At 43.3% G+C, this 14,615-nt stretch overlaps 1 protein-coding gene across 1 annotated transcript in view; it reads right to left on the bottom strand.

Moving 5' to 3' along the window:
- The window catches only part of SHCBP1L (SHC binding and spindle associated 1 like), a 1,483,415-nt gene that overhangs the window by 507,425 nt on the left and 961,375 nt on the right, over positions 1 to 14,615 (bottom strand). The gene's annotated exons all lie outside the window — the stretch shown is intronic.

Here is a 14,615-nt window from a genome sequence, read left to right as displayed (position 1 = left end):
TGGGACACGGATGCACCTGAAAATTAGGAAAAACAAGTTTCCAAAAACAAGCCAAAAAGATGATTCCTATATACAGACAACATTTGCTTTACATTTTTTAAGCTTTAAAACATATGTATGAGATAAGAAAACAAGTTACTTACCTGCAACTACAGTTATACAGTATTGGTATCTTTCATAGATTCACATGCCTGAATCATTCCCCGTCGCCGAGATGGGAGTCCCACGGTCAAATACAAAAGTAGTGCCACAAGTAATAAATAGGCCAAGAGAGGCCAAAGGTTATATCTTAGTAGCCTATCTATGTCCTTATAGGAAAAGGACCAAAAGTCAGCTCCAACCAATCAGCACCCTCTAGAACACTCCCAACAGAAGCAGTTCTCCTCAGATTTTCCAAGCACAAGTGGGAAGTAATTATCCCTAAATTCACTGAGAACTGGTTCCACGGGGAGGAGGGTGGGTGCATGTGAATCTATGAAAGATACCAATACTGGGTAACTGTAGTTACAGGTAAGTAACTTGTTTCCCCATCCAGTAATGGGGTATCTTTCATAGATTCACATGCCTGAATCAGAATAGCAAGCAGTACCCTAATTGTACTGTCGTTAGCGGAAGGTGGGAGACATGTGATTTAAAACTCCCAATGTACATCCACAACATTGAAACATTGCAATGACAAAGCACGCAATCAATAATGATATAAAAAGAGATAATGGATATCAGCATGAGAAACATATAAATTGAGAAACATAGGAGCATGAACACTGTAGGTAATGCAGCAGTAAAGAAAGTTAATAATAGATAATCGTTAAAGAAATGTAAAAACTCTGACCTTAGTGAAAGAGATGGCGTAACACAGCATGTCCAACCGCTGCATCCTCCTTTTGTGCAGATTGGAGGCAGTAGTGTCTTGTGAACGTGTGGGCATTCTTCCATGTCGCAGCACGGCATATCTTGTCCAATGTAACTCCAGCAAACAAACCTGTAGATGCAGCAACAGTCCTGGTGGAGTGTGCTTTGGCCTTCACCTTAAGAGGTTTGTTGGCTTTTTCGTGGCAGAATTGAATGGCAGATGCAACCCATCTGGCTATTATGGCTTTTGTTACAACTGTTCCCTGTTGTCCTTGACCGTAGGCCACTAACAGTTGATCCGTCTTTCTAATATCCTTTATCTTTTGAAGATAAAACTTCAAACACCTTTTTACATCCAATTAATGTAAGGTCCTTTCAGCTGGACTGGATGGATTCAGGAAGAATGTTTGTAGCATTACTGGTTCATTCAAGTGAAATTGCGTGGGTACCTTTGCAATGAACTTAGGATTTGTCCGAAGGATTACATTGTCCTGTGTAAAGTGTAAGAATGGTTCTCTGATCGTAAAAGCCTGAATCTCACTATCCCTCCTTGCAGAAGTATGCGTCAGCTAGAGGGGTACTTTCCATGTGAGGTATTTGAGTTCAACTTTATGGACCGGTTCAAACGGTCGTCTCATCAGTTGTGCTAAAACCACATTGAGTTCCCACTTCGCAGGAGATGAACGTACAGGAGGGAAAGTGCGAAAAAGTCCTCTCATGCATTGTTTTACAAGAGAAGATGAACATAAAGAAGGAAGCTGCTGATATTTCCTGTACCTGGAAAGAGCGTCCAGGTGAACCTTGACTGATGAAAAAGTGAGTCCAGACTTGGCCAGTGAGAGTAAATAAGGTCAAGTTTATTCAGCAGGGACTTGAACTGGAACATCTTTTCCATTTTAAACTATTCGTTTTGACAGTGCTTTCCGCACGGGATTTAGACAGTATGTCCCAACAGTCCTGTGAAATATTGAGATCTTTGAACTCTAGGAATTCAGGAGCCATGCGTGAAAGTGCAGGGATTGCGGATCCAGATGGACTACCTGACCCCTGTTCTGCGATAACATGGTCGTTGTTGGATGAAGGTGAAAAGGTCTGACTTGTGACAACAGAAGAAGCTCCTAGAACCAATACTGTCTGGGCCAATGGGGAGCAATCAGACTCAGGCTGCAGCCCTCCAGTTTCAACTTTTTGAGCACCCTGGGGATTAATGGAATGGGGGGAAAAGCGTAGGCATAGCTCTCGGACCATCTCATTGAAAGGTATTCCCCCTTGACACCGGCTGCGGGAACCTGCTGGCATAATATTGTCATTTCTTGTTCTCCTGCGATGCAAACAGATTTAGAGCTGGTTTGCTCCATGTCCAAAAGATCCTGTTCACCTGAATATGTTCCAACTCCCACTCGACGGATTGAGACCTGCTTAGTGAATCTGCTTGGGCATTGTGCAGACCCTTGACATGTTCGGCCTTCAAGGATATTAAGTGGAACGTTGTCTATTCCCACAATTCCTGCGCATCCTGGGAAAGGGTGATGGACCTTGTTCCTCCTTGTTTGTTTATGTAGTACTTACTGGTCGTATTCTCGGTACGGACTAGCACTGAGGAACCTGCTATCCTTGGAAGGAAAGCCTGAAGAGACAAAAATATGGACCGTAGCTCCAAACTGTTGAGGTGTTGCTGCTTCTGTATCTGAGACCACTTTCCCTGGATTTGAAAATCCTGAAGATTACCTCCCCATCCTTCCATGGAGGCGTCTGTAGTCAATACGAAGTCTGGGATGTTTTGCAGATAGGTGAGACCTTGGGAAAGATTTGCTCTTTGGGACCACCAACGGAGTGTGTCCACCATATGTTCAGTTATTTGGATAACATCCTTGAAAGATCCCAATGCTTGTTGCCATTGTTTCTGTAACCTCTTCTTGAAGAGGTCTCATCTTGAGCCCGTTATAGGGATCAAGATGACTACCGAAGAGCACCTCCCTAGGAGCGATTTGAATATTCGAACAGAAACTGACTTTCTTTTTTAAATGGTTGCCGCTAATTTTTGAAGGCGCACTTGACGGTCTTGAGACAAGAATACTTTGCACTGGACGGTGTCCATGGACGCTCCTAGGAATAAAATGTTCTGAGTTGGAAGCAAATTCGATTTGCCCTTGTTGAAAGTGAGCCCCAGCGTACTGAACAGATGGAGACAAATTTCTGTGGCAATATTGACTTCTTGTTCCGATGGAGCTTTGAGCAGCCAATCATCGAGACATTGGAAACCTTGGATCCCCTGGGATCGTAAAGTCGTTGCTACTGGTGCTAAGCACTTAGTGAATATCCGTGGCGCTGATTGTAGGCCAAACAGGAGCACCTTGAATTGATAGTGAGTGCCAGCCACTGTGAATCGTAGATATTTTCGATGTTTTGGATGGATAGGGATATGAAAGTATGTGTCTTCCATGTCCAGAGAAGTCATGAAATCCCCTTCATTTAAGCATTCCAGAATATCAGAAAGTGTTACCATCCCGAATGTTTCATTTTTTGAGAAACTTGTGGAGCATGTGGGGATCTAGAATCGGCTGCCATACTCCTGAGTTCTTTTTGATTAGGAAGAAGCGAGAATAGAAACCTGTTCCTCTCTGTGTGGATGGTACTTCTTCTATCGCTTCCTTGAGGAGCCTGATGAAGACTTCTTTGAGCAATAAGTGAAGACGAGGGGGGCAGAGTGGTAGGTGGTTTCTGGGTAAATTCCAGTGCGTGACCCTTGGTGACTAGGTCCAGTACCCAGCGGTATGAAGTGATCTCGTACCATCGCTGTGCCAAAGCAGAAATGTTCGCGCCCAAGGGTTGGGAGGTAAAGTTGACTGGCATCCTGAGAAGCTCATTGTTTCCTGGCAGTAACAGCCTTGTTGCTGTGTTCACTTCCGACCTCCCTGGTGAGAGAAACCAGCCGTCGAAGACTGACAGTAAAACGATTGGTTGTAAGACTGGCGAAATTAAGGCTGGTATTGACGATACTGTTGATTCGACTGATAGCCGCCCCGATAAGTAGTGAATCCTCTCCCTCTAGCTCCTCTGAAAGGTATATGTCTATTTTGTAGAGCACCTAAAGATTTTGGGGTGTCCAGGTCATTTTTAATTGCCAAACGTGCATCATCAATATGTCGCCCGAACAGTGAATCCCCATCATAGGCCATGTCCAGGATCTTCGTCTGAACCTCAGGCGTGAAAGTGGTCACTTTAGGCCAACCCTGGCGTCGAAGAACTGCTGCCCCAGCTAATTGCTGAAAGCTCGTGTTGATATCCAACGCACAATTAATTGTTTTGGAGGCAGCTCGCTTACCCTCTAATAAAATCTTCCGGGCCTCCTCTATTGTTCCTCCGGGATAAGATCTATCAATCCAGCTATATCGGACCCCATTTGGCGGTCATAACGGCCAATGATTGCCAAAGCATTAGCAGTTCTAATTGATGCCCCTGCCATAGAAGAGAATTTCTTCCCCATAAGGTCCATATGACGTCCCTCTTTGTCTGGAGGAGTGGTAATAGGTGTTGCAGGGCTTTTCGAACGTCTCTGCGTAGCCTGAGATATGACCGAATCTGGTAGCACCTCCGGTATGGATGCTGGCGTCTTCATGATTTTTACGTCCTCCTGCCAGATGTAATCGATGATAGGATTAGAGAGTATGATCTTTCTAGTATCCTCTTTAAAATCATGCAAAAAGCAATCTGCTTGCTTGACAGTAATAGGGAGCTGGAACCTAGTGGCTGCTCTCTGCATCAAATTATTAAATCCTCCGATGTCTTCAGGAGGAGAATCAGAGGTTAAGTGTGGAGGCGGAAATGGTGTTTCAAATATATAATCGTCCCAAGGATCTGGAGCATTTGCCTGATTAGGCAACTCGCCTTCCTCAACTTCTTCATCTAAGGAGGAAGTGTCTTGGTGTCCAGTATCAGGTGGACCCTGTGCAGGAGCTGGTGTACTAGGTAAAGTAGGCTCTTGGACTGGAACAGGAACCTCCACTTGCGGAAGTGGGTTCTCTGTCAGAATTTGTTGAGGAAATCTTTGACGATAATCTGCCAACATAGCCTGTAGGTCTTGAATAAGTGCTGGAAGAAGATGAGCCATTTCTCTATGACGAGATTCCTGCCTGTGATGGAACTGATAGGTATGACGTGGAGCCATATATTGTTCATGATAATAATGCTCTTCCTGGTAGTTACCGTCATCATCAATGTCTTGGCATTTAAAATTGAGTTTAGATGGACTATGAGCCACTCCGTATGGACCCTCATCCTCCTCATCATCATAATCCTCATCTTCTACGAAGCCCTCTAAAAGGTGGGATGGTAGTAAAGGAGAGACTTTCCTATAGTCCTGAAAAGGCTGTAGAAAAGGCCTTTGAAATGTCTTTGACATACTCTCGTAAACTGGGGCGTCAACGGTGCAGAAATAAGTATGTAGGAAGGTCTCTTGTCGCCGGTCCTGTTGTCGACAGTGGTAGAATAACAGGCGCACTCATAGATGATGTCCTCTGCGGGCTCGTTGTCGGTGGTGCTGTCGTCAATGTGTCTCTCGTCGACGGTGTTGTCATCCGCGTTGTTCTCGGCGGCGGTGTTGTTGTTGACGGTGTCGTTGGCATGTTCGTCGACGATAGCTTGGTCGACGGATTCTTAGTCGACGTGCTTCATTGATGGTCTCGTCATAATAGTGATCCTCGTCGACGAGATGTGAGAGGAAATAGCCGTCGTCGTAACAGTTGCCGTCGACGATGGCATAGACGACGTAACACATATCGTCGACGATGAGGAAATAGTCGGCATCGACACAGATTGTTTGTGGTGTTTTCTACTTACAGAGTCTGTAGAAGATGATCTTGGACGTTCTGGGAGTGGAGTAGAAGGTGGAGATGACATAGGCTGAGAGGAATGTTTAGAACTCCCCTCTTTATGAACAGGTTTATCCTGGGAAGTTTTAAGATGTTTCCTTTCCTCACCTGAGGAGCTTTCTTGAGATCTAGCTCTCTTGCTAGATGTGGAAGCTCAGTCCTCTTCCTCAGCTGAAGTTGGAGGACGTTCTTTAGACTTAAGCCATAAGAGTAATCGTGCCTTTCTGTCCCTTAGAGTCTTGCTGGGAAAGGTATAGCAGATCTTTCAGTCTTTAGCCTCATGTTTGGGGTAAAGGCAATAAAAGCAATCTTTATGAAGGTCATCAACACAGGTCCTGCAGGAGCGGAAGAGGACATTTTGTCAGACATACTTGCTTGAAGAGGTGAAGAGAAGAAAACTGAGTAGCACTCAGGGAGACTCTCTTCCAAACGAAGTGAGATGAGAACTGCTTCTGTTAGGAGTGTTCAAGAGGGTGCTGATAGCTGATTAGTTGGCGCTGACTTTTGGTCCTTTTCCTATAAGGATGAAGATAGGCTACTAAGATATAGCCTTTGGCCTCTCTTGACCTATTTATTACTTATGGCACTACTTTTGCATTTCACCGTGGAACTCCCATCTCGGCGACGGGGAATGATTCAGGCATGTAAATCTATGACAGATACCCCAATACTGGCTAAGTATCTGAAAACTCATTAAAATTGTTCTAAAATATAAATTGCAGCAAGTGCTGCTGCTAAAAAACGTCTACAGAGTGGCCCCTACCAGGTGGTCAAGAAGATCTCTGATGTCAACAACCTGATTGACTCAGGTGCCCAGTGGATGTTCCATGCAAATTGGCTGAAACCCTGAAACTGCAGAGATCAACAAGTTACTTACCTTTACTAACGCCTTATCTAATAGAGACTTTATCTAGTTGCAGATTCCTTACCTTAGAATATTTCCAGGTGTCAGACTGGATCCGGACAAAGTTTTTGAGCAATCCTCTTATGTGCCAATAAGTGGTGTTGCTCTGCTTCACGTGATGTTGTTGGTGTCCTCTGCACCAGAATTATTGTGCGTGTTGCCTATTTAGGCACCACTCCAGCACGCTGACCTCAGTTCTTTCCTGTTTTTACACACCAGAAGCCCAGAGCCAAGCTGAGAAGGAAAAGATTGGTGTGCCAAAAATAAGGTCCTTAAAGATCTAATAATGTGAGAAGACGGTATGCAGAACAGGGAGGAAGGGAGGATCTGTAAGGAATCAGTGGCTAGATAAAGTCTCTCCCAAATAAGGCATTACCAAAGGTAAGTAACTTGTTCATCTGATAGAGACTTATAGCAGCACATTCCTTACCTTAGAATAGATACTAAAACAATTTCTTCCCAGGGGTGGGTCTGCGGACTGTCTTAAACAAAGAAGTCCAGGAGGACCAAACTGCCAAAGTGCCCATCTTATATGACCTGGCAGTCGTAGCACTAGTGCTCGGAAAACATGTGCAGAGATGCCACGTAGCTGCTTGTCAGGTGTGCAGGACTCCTCTAGCTAACAAAGTGGTCGCAGTTGTAGCTCTGGTGGAATAAGCTTTTAAGCCTCAGGTGGCTGTTTCTTGTCCATTGCGTAACAGACCTTAATACAAAGGATGATCCATTGAGAGATGGTTCTCTTTTGAATTACCTTTCCTTTCTTTGCCCCTGCGAATCCAACAAAGAGTTGATCGTCCAACTGGAATTCTTTGGTACGATCCATATAGAATGATAATGCTCTTTTTGGATCCAGACAGTGGAGTCTCTCCTCTTCTACTGAAGGACGAGGAAGGGGAAAGAAGTAGGCAGGGAGATGTTGTGTGAGAACATGAAAAGGTACAACCACCTTTGGCAAAAAGGATGCCTGTGTTCCAACAGCTAGCTTGTTTGGAAAGAAGCAAGTATAGGGAGAATTATTCTAAAGCACCTGTAATTCACTAACCCTCTTAGGGGATGTTATCGTCACAAGAAAGACAAATTAACTTTATTAGAAGAGAGCTTTAAGCCTGATTTGGCCAAATAAAGCTTCTTCTTGGCATTTCGCAGGATCAAAGTTCTTGCCAGAACACCAGATACAGAATGTCTTCCATTTAAAAGAATATTTGAGAATGTTCATGCCGTCTTGTTGAGGATTCAAGTGCCCATTTTGTACTAGAGTATACAAACTGGGAAACCCAATATACCCTTGGAGGCTTGGGCAATTCAACAATGATAGGTAAGGAGTGCCTACAAGGGGTTTTGTTTCAAAGAATAACTGTTCTAAAATTATTCTGAGGGTGAGTCTCATTAGAACAGCCACCCAAGTGTCCTTTGACAACAACAACAAATGAAATTCAAGAGCACAAAAACACGGGAATATCTTTTTTGTTTGAAAATATAAATTTGTTTATATATAAGTAGTTAATTAAAAAGAGTACAAATGAACAATCAAATCAGCAATAAATCATGATGAGAGGTAAAATCAAATTAATCCAACAATTCATGAAAAACATCTATTCCAATGAAATCAGTAATGACATATCCCCTGATGAGAATGATAGTCACTAAAGACCAACAAATATCTCAGAAATAGATGGTTGAGTCGACGTTTCGGTCTCGGTGGCGTCAGTCTATCAGAGCATTTTCAGGACAGTAGATATTGCATATAAAAGAGGACCCCTATTCAAACATAATACAATCAGCTACAAAATATTACAAACATTATTGTACTGTAAACATTTATTACAACAATTAAATAAGATACCGTGTGCAAGAACAAAAAAATATATCTCAAGTGGCATTTCAATTATGTCAACATATTGTGCAGTAATACAATTTGTACACATTCCAGGTAAAAACATGCTCAGTTTCTGTCACCACCCTCACCTAAGTCTGTTCTATTAGGTAAAGAAAACCATGCTTACTTCTATAGTCAATATTGCCACGATAAGTCCTTATCGTGGAGGTATGGTCAAATCCGCTTAAATGCATGGCGGGATTGTCACTAAAAAACAGAATATCTAAATGTCATCCGACCGGACCCTATCGCCTACATTTCCTGATTATATTCTGTTCACAGGCTTATTACGGGCATACCTGATCCACAAATCAAGAAAAAGTCAGGTTGATGATGATAATTTAAAGTCCGAATCAGTGGCATCAGTGACATTTATGTCTCTGATTTTGAGAATAAATTAATCTATGATTCATTAAATCCTTTCACAGCCAAATTGGGATGTTGGCTGCGATATATAGACAATGTCTTTTTTTTTATCTGGAGAGGCAATGAGGAGATTCTATCTAAATTTCACAATTGGGTCAACTCTAGAAATCCTAACTTAAAATTGAAATTTCTTAGAGGGGCTTAACAAAGTGTTTCCACCAGTGAGGTCCCCCTCTCCTCCCTGGGAGCTTAACATCGTACTTACCAAATTAATTGGTGCTCCCTTCGAGCCTATCCATAAGGTTTCTTTGCAGCACTTGACCTGGAAAGCTGCCTTTTTCGTAGCCATCACCTCTGCCCATAGGGTGAGCGAGATCCAGGCCCTGTGTTGCAAGGAACCTTACACAGTGTTTCAGGCCAATAGGGTGGTGCTGGGGACGCATCCAGGCTTCCTGCCCAAGGTGGTCTCGGACTTCCATATCAATCAGACTATCACTCTGCCTACCTTTTTTCCTCAACCAGCCACTCCCTCAGAGAGGTCTCTACACTCTCTAGATCTCCGGAGAGTTCTGAAGTTTTGTACCTGGCTAAAACACTTCCATTTAGGAAATCTGACCGGCTCTTTGTTAATTATGGGTCAACTAATACCGGTCTGTCAGCCTCAAAAAGATCTATTTCACGATGGATTGTCTCCTGTATAGCGCTGTCTTACCAATTAGCTAAGAAAGCTTTACAGGGCAAACCTCATGCACACTCTACCAGAGGGAAAGCTCTACTACTGCTCTCCTTCGTCACATTCCAATCTCTGAGATTTGTAAGGCGGCTACATGGCGTTCAGTACATACCTTTACCCGCCATTTTTGCCTAGATTCAGATGCACAGGCCGATGCCCAAGTGGGACAGGCCTCTTTGAGGAATTTGTTTGCATAACTGCATTATAAATATGATGTTGATTCATGTTTTTGCTGTGTACTTGATTGCTCGTCCGCGAGATTTTGGGTATGGGCTTGCTAATCTATTCATAGATTATGACTATTGATGAGTATCCCCTGGATGAGAAGGATTAGTTACTTACCTGTAATCCTAGTTCTCATCCAGGGGTATACTCATCAAAATCATAAGCGACCCATCTACCTCCCCAGACGAGCATTATTGCAAAGTTATGATATGTTCCTTACGGATTTACTCAGATGTTTATGCACCTCCAAAAAGAACTGACCTAACTGCCACCTGTGGTGCATTATGGGAGCAGGGGCTCGCCTTCAGGTCTTAAAGGCATGGTACCCCTACTCTAATGCCTTAAAGGCAAGGTGTCAGTTTTTCTTTGTTTCTTTATACTCTACTGCAGCCTACTGGCAAATGCCTCCAATTACAGGCTTTTCTATGGCCATAAAGTATTTATGACAAATGTTTACTGCTCTCTTTCTTCCTTAGGGGTTGGGAGAGTATAGCTTTTACTATGGAAACCTATGTCATTTTAGCATCTTTGGCATTTTGGAAATATTTTAGGCTGCATGTATGTGTTTATATATATATATATATATATATATATATATATATATATATATATATATATATATATATATATATATATATATATATATATATATATATATATATGCTCCGGGATCCCGCACATGGGCGGGGATTATTCATAGATTATGACTCTGATGAGTATACCCCTGGATGAGAACTACAGCTCGCACTGTGCAAGATGCCGTTTTCAATGATTGCACAGTGCAGGATGCTTGTCCGCACTGTGCAATCATTGAAAACGGCATCTTGCACAGTACGAACAGGGTACTACGCAGTTCACGTAGTGCGAAGTGCACTTTGCGTAGCTTCGCGAAGTGCCACTTCGCAAACTACGCCCAGCCCTACCTCAGAGTCTCGCGTCAGTGTGTCAGCATGGAAGTCCTTCTCTGCCTGCCCTGGCAAAGATATGTTGTATATATATATATATACATCCAAAGGGTACCCTCAGGGAACTGCACCTTGCTGTGTCATGTCGATTGAGGATGATGGAAGGGATGATCCTTAAACATAGGTATTATGCAGAAGGTGGTAATCTTGCTGTGATTCTGAGAATCGTCATGCATAATTAATGAGGCTAGTTTTTGGGGAAAACCACACAACATTTATGCAGCGCTTAACTAGATAAAAGGTCAATACCAAAACCCGTTATGCAGTGTAATGGTACGGTAAATGTAGGTAAAGGGTTAGGGGACTACTCAAGCCAAAATTGGGGTACCCTGTGAAACAACACCTTGATGGATTTGGGGACACATTTCATGTACTGCCAGCATTCTGAACATTTCTCTCTGTATCCATTTGTTGGCGAGTTTCTGATATAGTATGGGTCTGAATTAGTTCCATGGAATGGCCTTTTGATCTACCGCCCACCAAATGCCCAAGCCTCGCTGGTAGACAAACGTAACCCTTTTTTAGAAACCAGCATTAATCACGCAAACTATCTAGAGCTCACCTCGGATCCAAAAAACACTGAACTTATAGATACCATGTCTGGCCTAGGGATGGAACAATTGGTGAAAGAAAGCACGCATAGAGGAGGACATACTCTGGATGGCTTATTTACGTCCAACCATATGATAAAAGTACAGGAGACCCTTCCGGTACAATGGTACGATCATAGGGCCGTTATATTTACAATTAGAGTCCTAGCCCAAAACAAGACAGGGAGTAAGCCTCGGATTTTATACACATATCGAGGCTGGTCTAAGACTGACCCCGACCTCCTGCAAACTACATTAGGTCTGAATATACCAAGCGGACAGGCAGAAACCAATCAGGCATTGCAAAATATAACTTTGTGGATTATTAAGGTCTCTAATATAGTAGCTCCCTTAAAAACCACTACCTCAAGAAGGAATAAAGCCTCTGAACCTTGGTTTTCTTACAAATTGAGGCAACAGAAACAACTGTGTAGGAGGACTGAAAAACAGTGGAGGCTTAACTACAACAAGGACTCGAAAAGGAAGTATGCCCAGACTTTAGCTGTTTACAAAAAGCTAATTGTGGAAGAAAAAAGTAACTACTTCACTAAGAAAATATTGACATCCAAAAATTCAAGTAAAACTCTTTTTGATACCTTAAAAATACTCACTAAACTCCCGACTAAGGAGAGGGCAGATAATAATATGGAACTGTGTAAGGTTTTGGGTCAGGCCTTTGCCGATAAGGTGGAATCAGTATACAAAACATTTACTCAGCTTCCTGCTGAATCTATATCTCTAAGGAGCACTTCTAAGATGAGTTCTCCAGGCTTCACCTTTTCCCCCCATCGCTGGACCAAATTATTAAAACTATAACGGGCACAAAATCAGGGGCTCCTTCTGATTCCTGCCTTCCAAGGGTCTTCCATCTCTTCCCAGAGACCCTTGGTAAATAATTGAGTGACCTATTTGCAGGAATAATACAGCATGGTAAATTCCCTGAACCTTGGAAGTTGGAATCGGTACTTCCCCTACTAAAAAACCTCACTTAGAGCCTGCCGAGCCCAATAACTATCAGCCTATTTCCAGAATCCCGTTCTGCGCTAAGGTCTTGGAGAAGCTACTTAACACTCAGCTCACTGCTTTTGCTTCAGCCCACGATTTGCTGGACCATTCACAATTTGGGTTTAGAGAGGGTCATGGAACGGAAACGGCCCTCATTGCTTCTAGTGAAGAGTTAAGGAAGACTCTGGACATGGGTGGGAAGGCCGCCTTGATACTATTAGATCTATCGGCGGCCTTCGACACCGTTAACCATCAAATCCTTGTCAATAGGCTAGCGGCGATGGGCGTTCAAGATTCCGCCTTGGCCCTACTTACATCATACCTAACAGAAAGATCTTTTCGTGTGGAATTGGGCGAGGCTAGCTCCCAAACGTTTAATCTTCAATGCGGCGTGCCACAGGGCTCGTTGCTGAGTCCCACACTGTTCAATTTGTACGTCTCACCTCTGGCTACCCTGATTAGGCAGTTTGGTTTTTTGGTTATCTCTTATGTGGACGACACGCAGATTGTCGTGTCCATCCATAATAATGAAGAGGAGGTAGCCGATCGTTTTAACATCTGCATGACCCATGTCAATGCATGGATGCAATCGAATTGCCTTAAGCTGAATGGCAGCAAGACCGAGGTGCTCCTTCTGGGCGCCAATCCTTTGTCTTTGTCGCGGAGGTGGTGGCCTACAGTTCTAGGGGACTGTCCTACACCGGTCGCCAAGACAAAAAATCTTGGGATTATGTTTGATGGTAGGCTTACTTTTGATAGCCAAACCAATTGTCTTACATCCAGTTTCTGGTCAATTCTGAAAATGATCCGGAAGGTGCGACCTTTTGTGCTGCCGGAGGCAGTAAAAACGCTGGTGACTACACTAGCATTCTCAAGACTGGATTATGGCAATGCATTATATGTAGGGATCCAAACTCAATTTTTGAAAAAGATGCAACGCCTGCAGAATGCAGCAGCCAGAATGATACTGAACATCCCTAAGCACAAATCAGTTACACAACATCTGGGAGCCCTGCACTGGCTCCCGGTTAAGAGGAAGATTGTATTTAAGACTCTCTGCATTACATTTAGGGCACTGCAGGGAAAGGGTCCTGCTTACCTTACCTCATGTATAAAATACTACACCCCTTCTAGGAGTCTTAGATCCGCACAACGCAGGCTGTTGCAAGTGCCTAGGTTCAGACAGAGTCGCTGGGGAGGAAGGAGCTTTCTGTTGGGAGCTGCCAGGCTATGGAACCTTCTCCCGCTAACTATCAAAGATAGGTCAGACCTTTTAGCATTCCGAAAAATAGTAAAAACCTGGCTCTTCCAAACCGACATTTAGTATCCACCTGTTACTAGTGCCACACTCCCTGAGTCCACAGCGCCAAGACGCCTCCGGGCATTCGTTGCGCTCTATAAATCTATAAATCAAATCTATAAATCAACGTTAACATAAGGTCCAATAATAGCAGATCATGTCCAGAGAGAGATAGGGGGGATGGGTTGGCTGCAACACCCAATGTTACCATAAAGAAGGCAATCGTAAGCAGTATTTTAAAAACATCTCTAATCATGCGCTGTATTCTGGTCATTTTACATGAGAGGAACCTGTGTTTAAGGGATCCTGAACACTCCTGTGTCCGTTTTGGTGAGGCCTAGTCTCTAGAGCTTGGACAGTGTACAATAAGTTTTATGTATGGACAAAAAACTGGATTTGGCTAAAGCCGGGGTGATTTCTGCCATAAAAGGGGATTGCCAAATTCTACCCCATGTTGCGTCTGTAAAATGGGAGAATTATGAAGTTGGTAAGTGCAGGAGCCATTTCTTAATTAGACCCTTAAGCAAGTAATTCCTGGGGGATTGGAGCAATTTATAGAGGCATGATGCTAACAGTCCTCGTTTTCCAAAGTTACCCAGTAATCCTGGGTGGTCTGGAGTATGCGGTCATGGCAGCTTCCGGATGGTAATCTTCAGTTTCAAGAAATTGTGAAATTCCATATCAGGAAGATCATATTGTGTGCATAGGGCAGCAAAGGATATGGGGTTTAAGAAATGTACCAAGAACCCCTATTGTATGTATGACCTTGTTTGCCCATAGTACCCAGAATATTGTTTCCCCATCTATTTTAATCTTGTGATGATGCCACAAAGATGTCTGTGCTAAGTCAGACACTCAGTTGTTTAGTAGTTTATCTACTTGCAGTAATGCAGAGATTGTGTCTAATAGTATTGGTTTGGAGTGACCC

Source organism: Lissotriton helveticus, chromosome 1_1 (assembly GCF_964261635.1).
Source record: "Lissotriton helveticus chromosome 1_1, aLisHel1.1, whole genome shotgun sequence".
NCBI classification, from domain to species: Eukaryota; Metazoa; Chordata; class Amphibia; order Caudata; family Salamandridae; genus Lissotriton; species Lissotriton helveticus.
The sequence above is the reverse complement of the archived record's forward strand: the minus strand, read 5'-3'. Positions and strand labels throughout refer to the sequence as shown.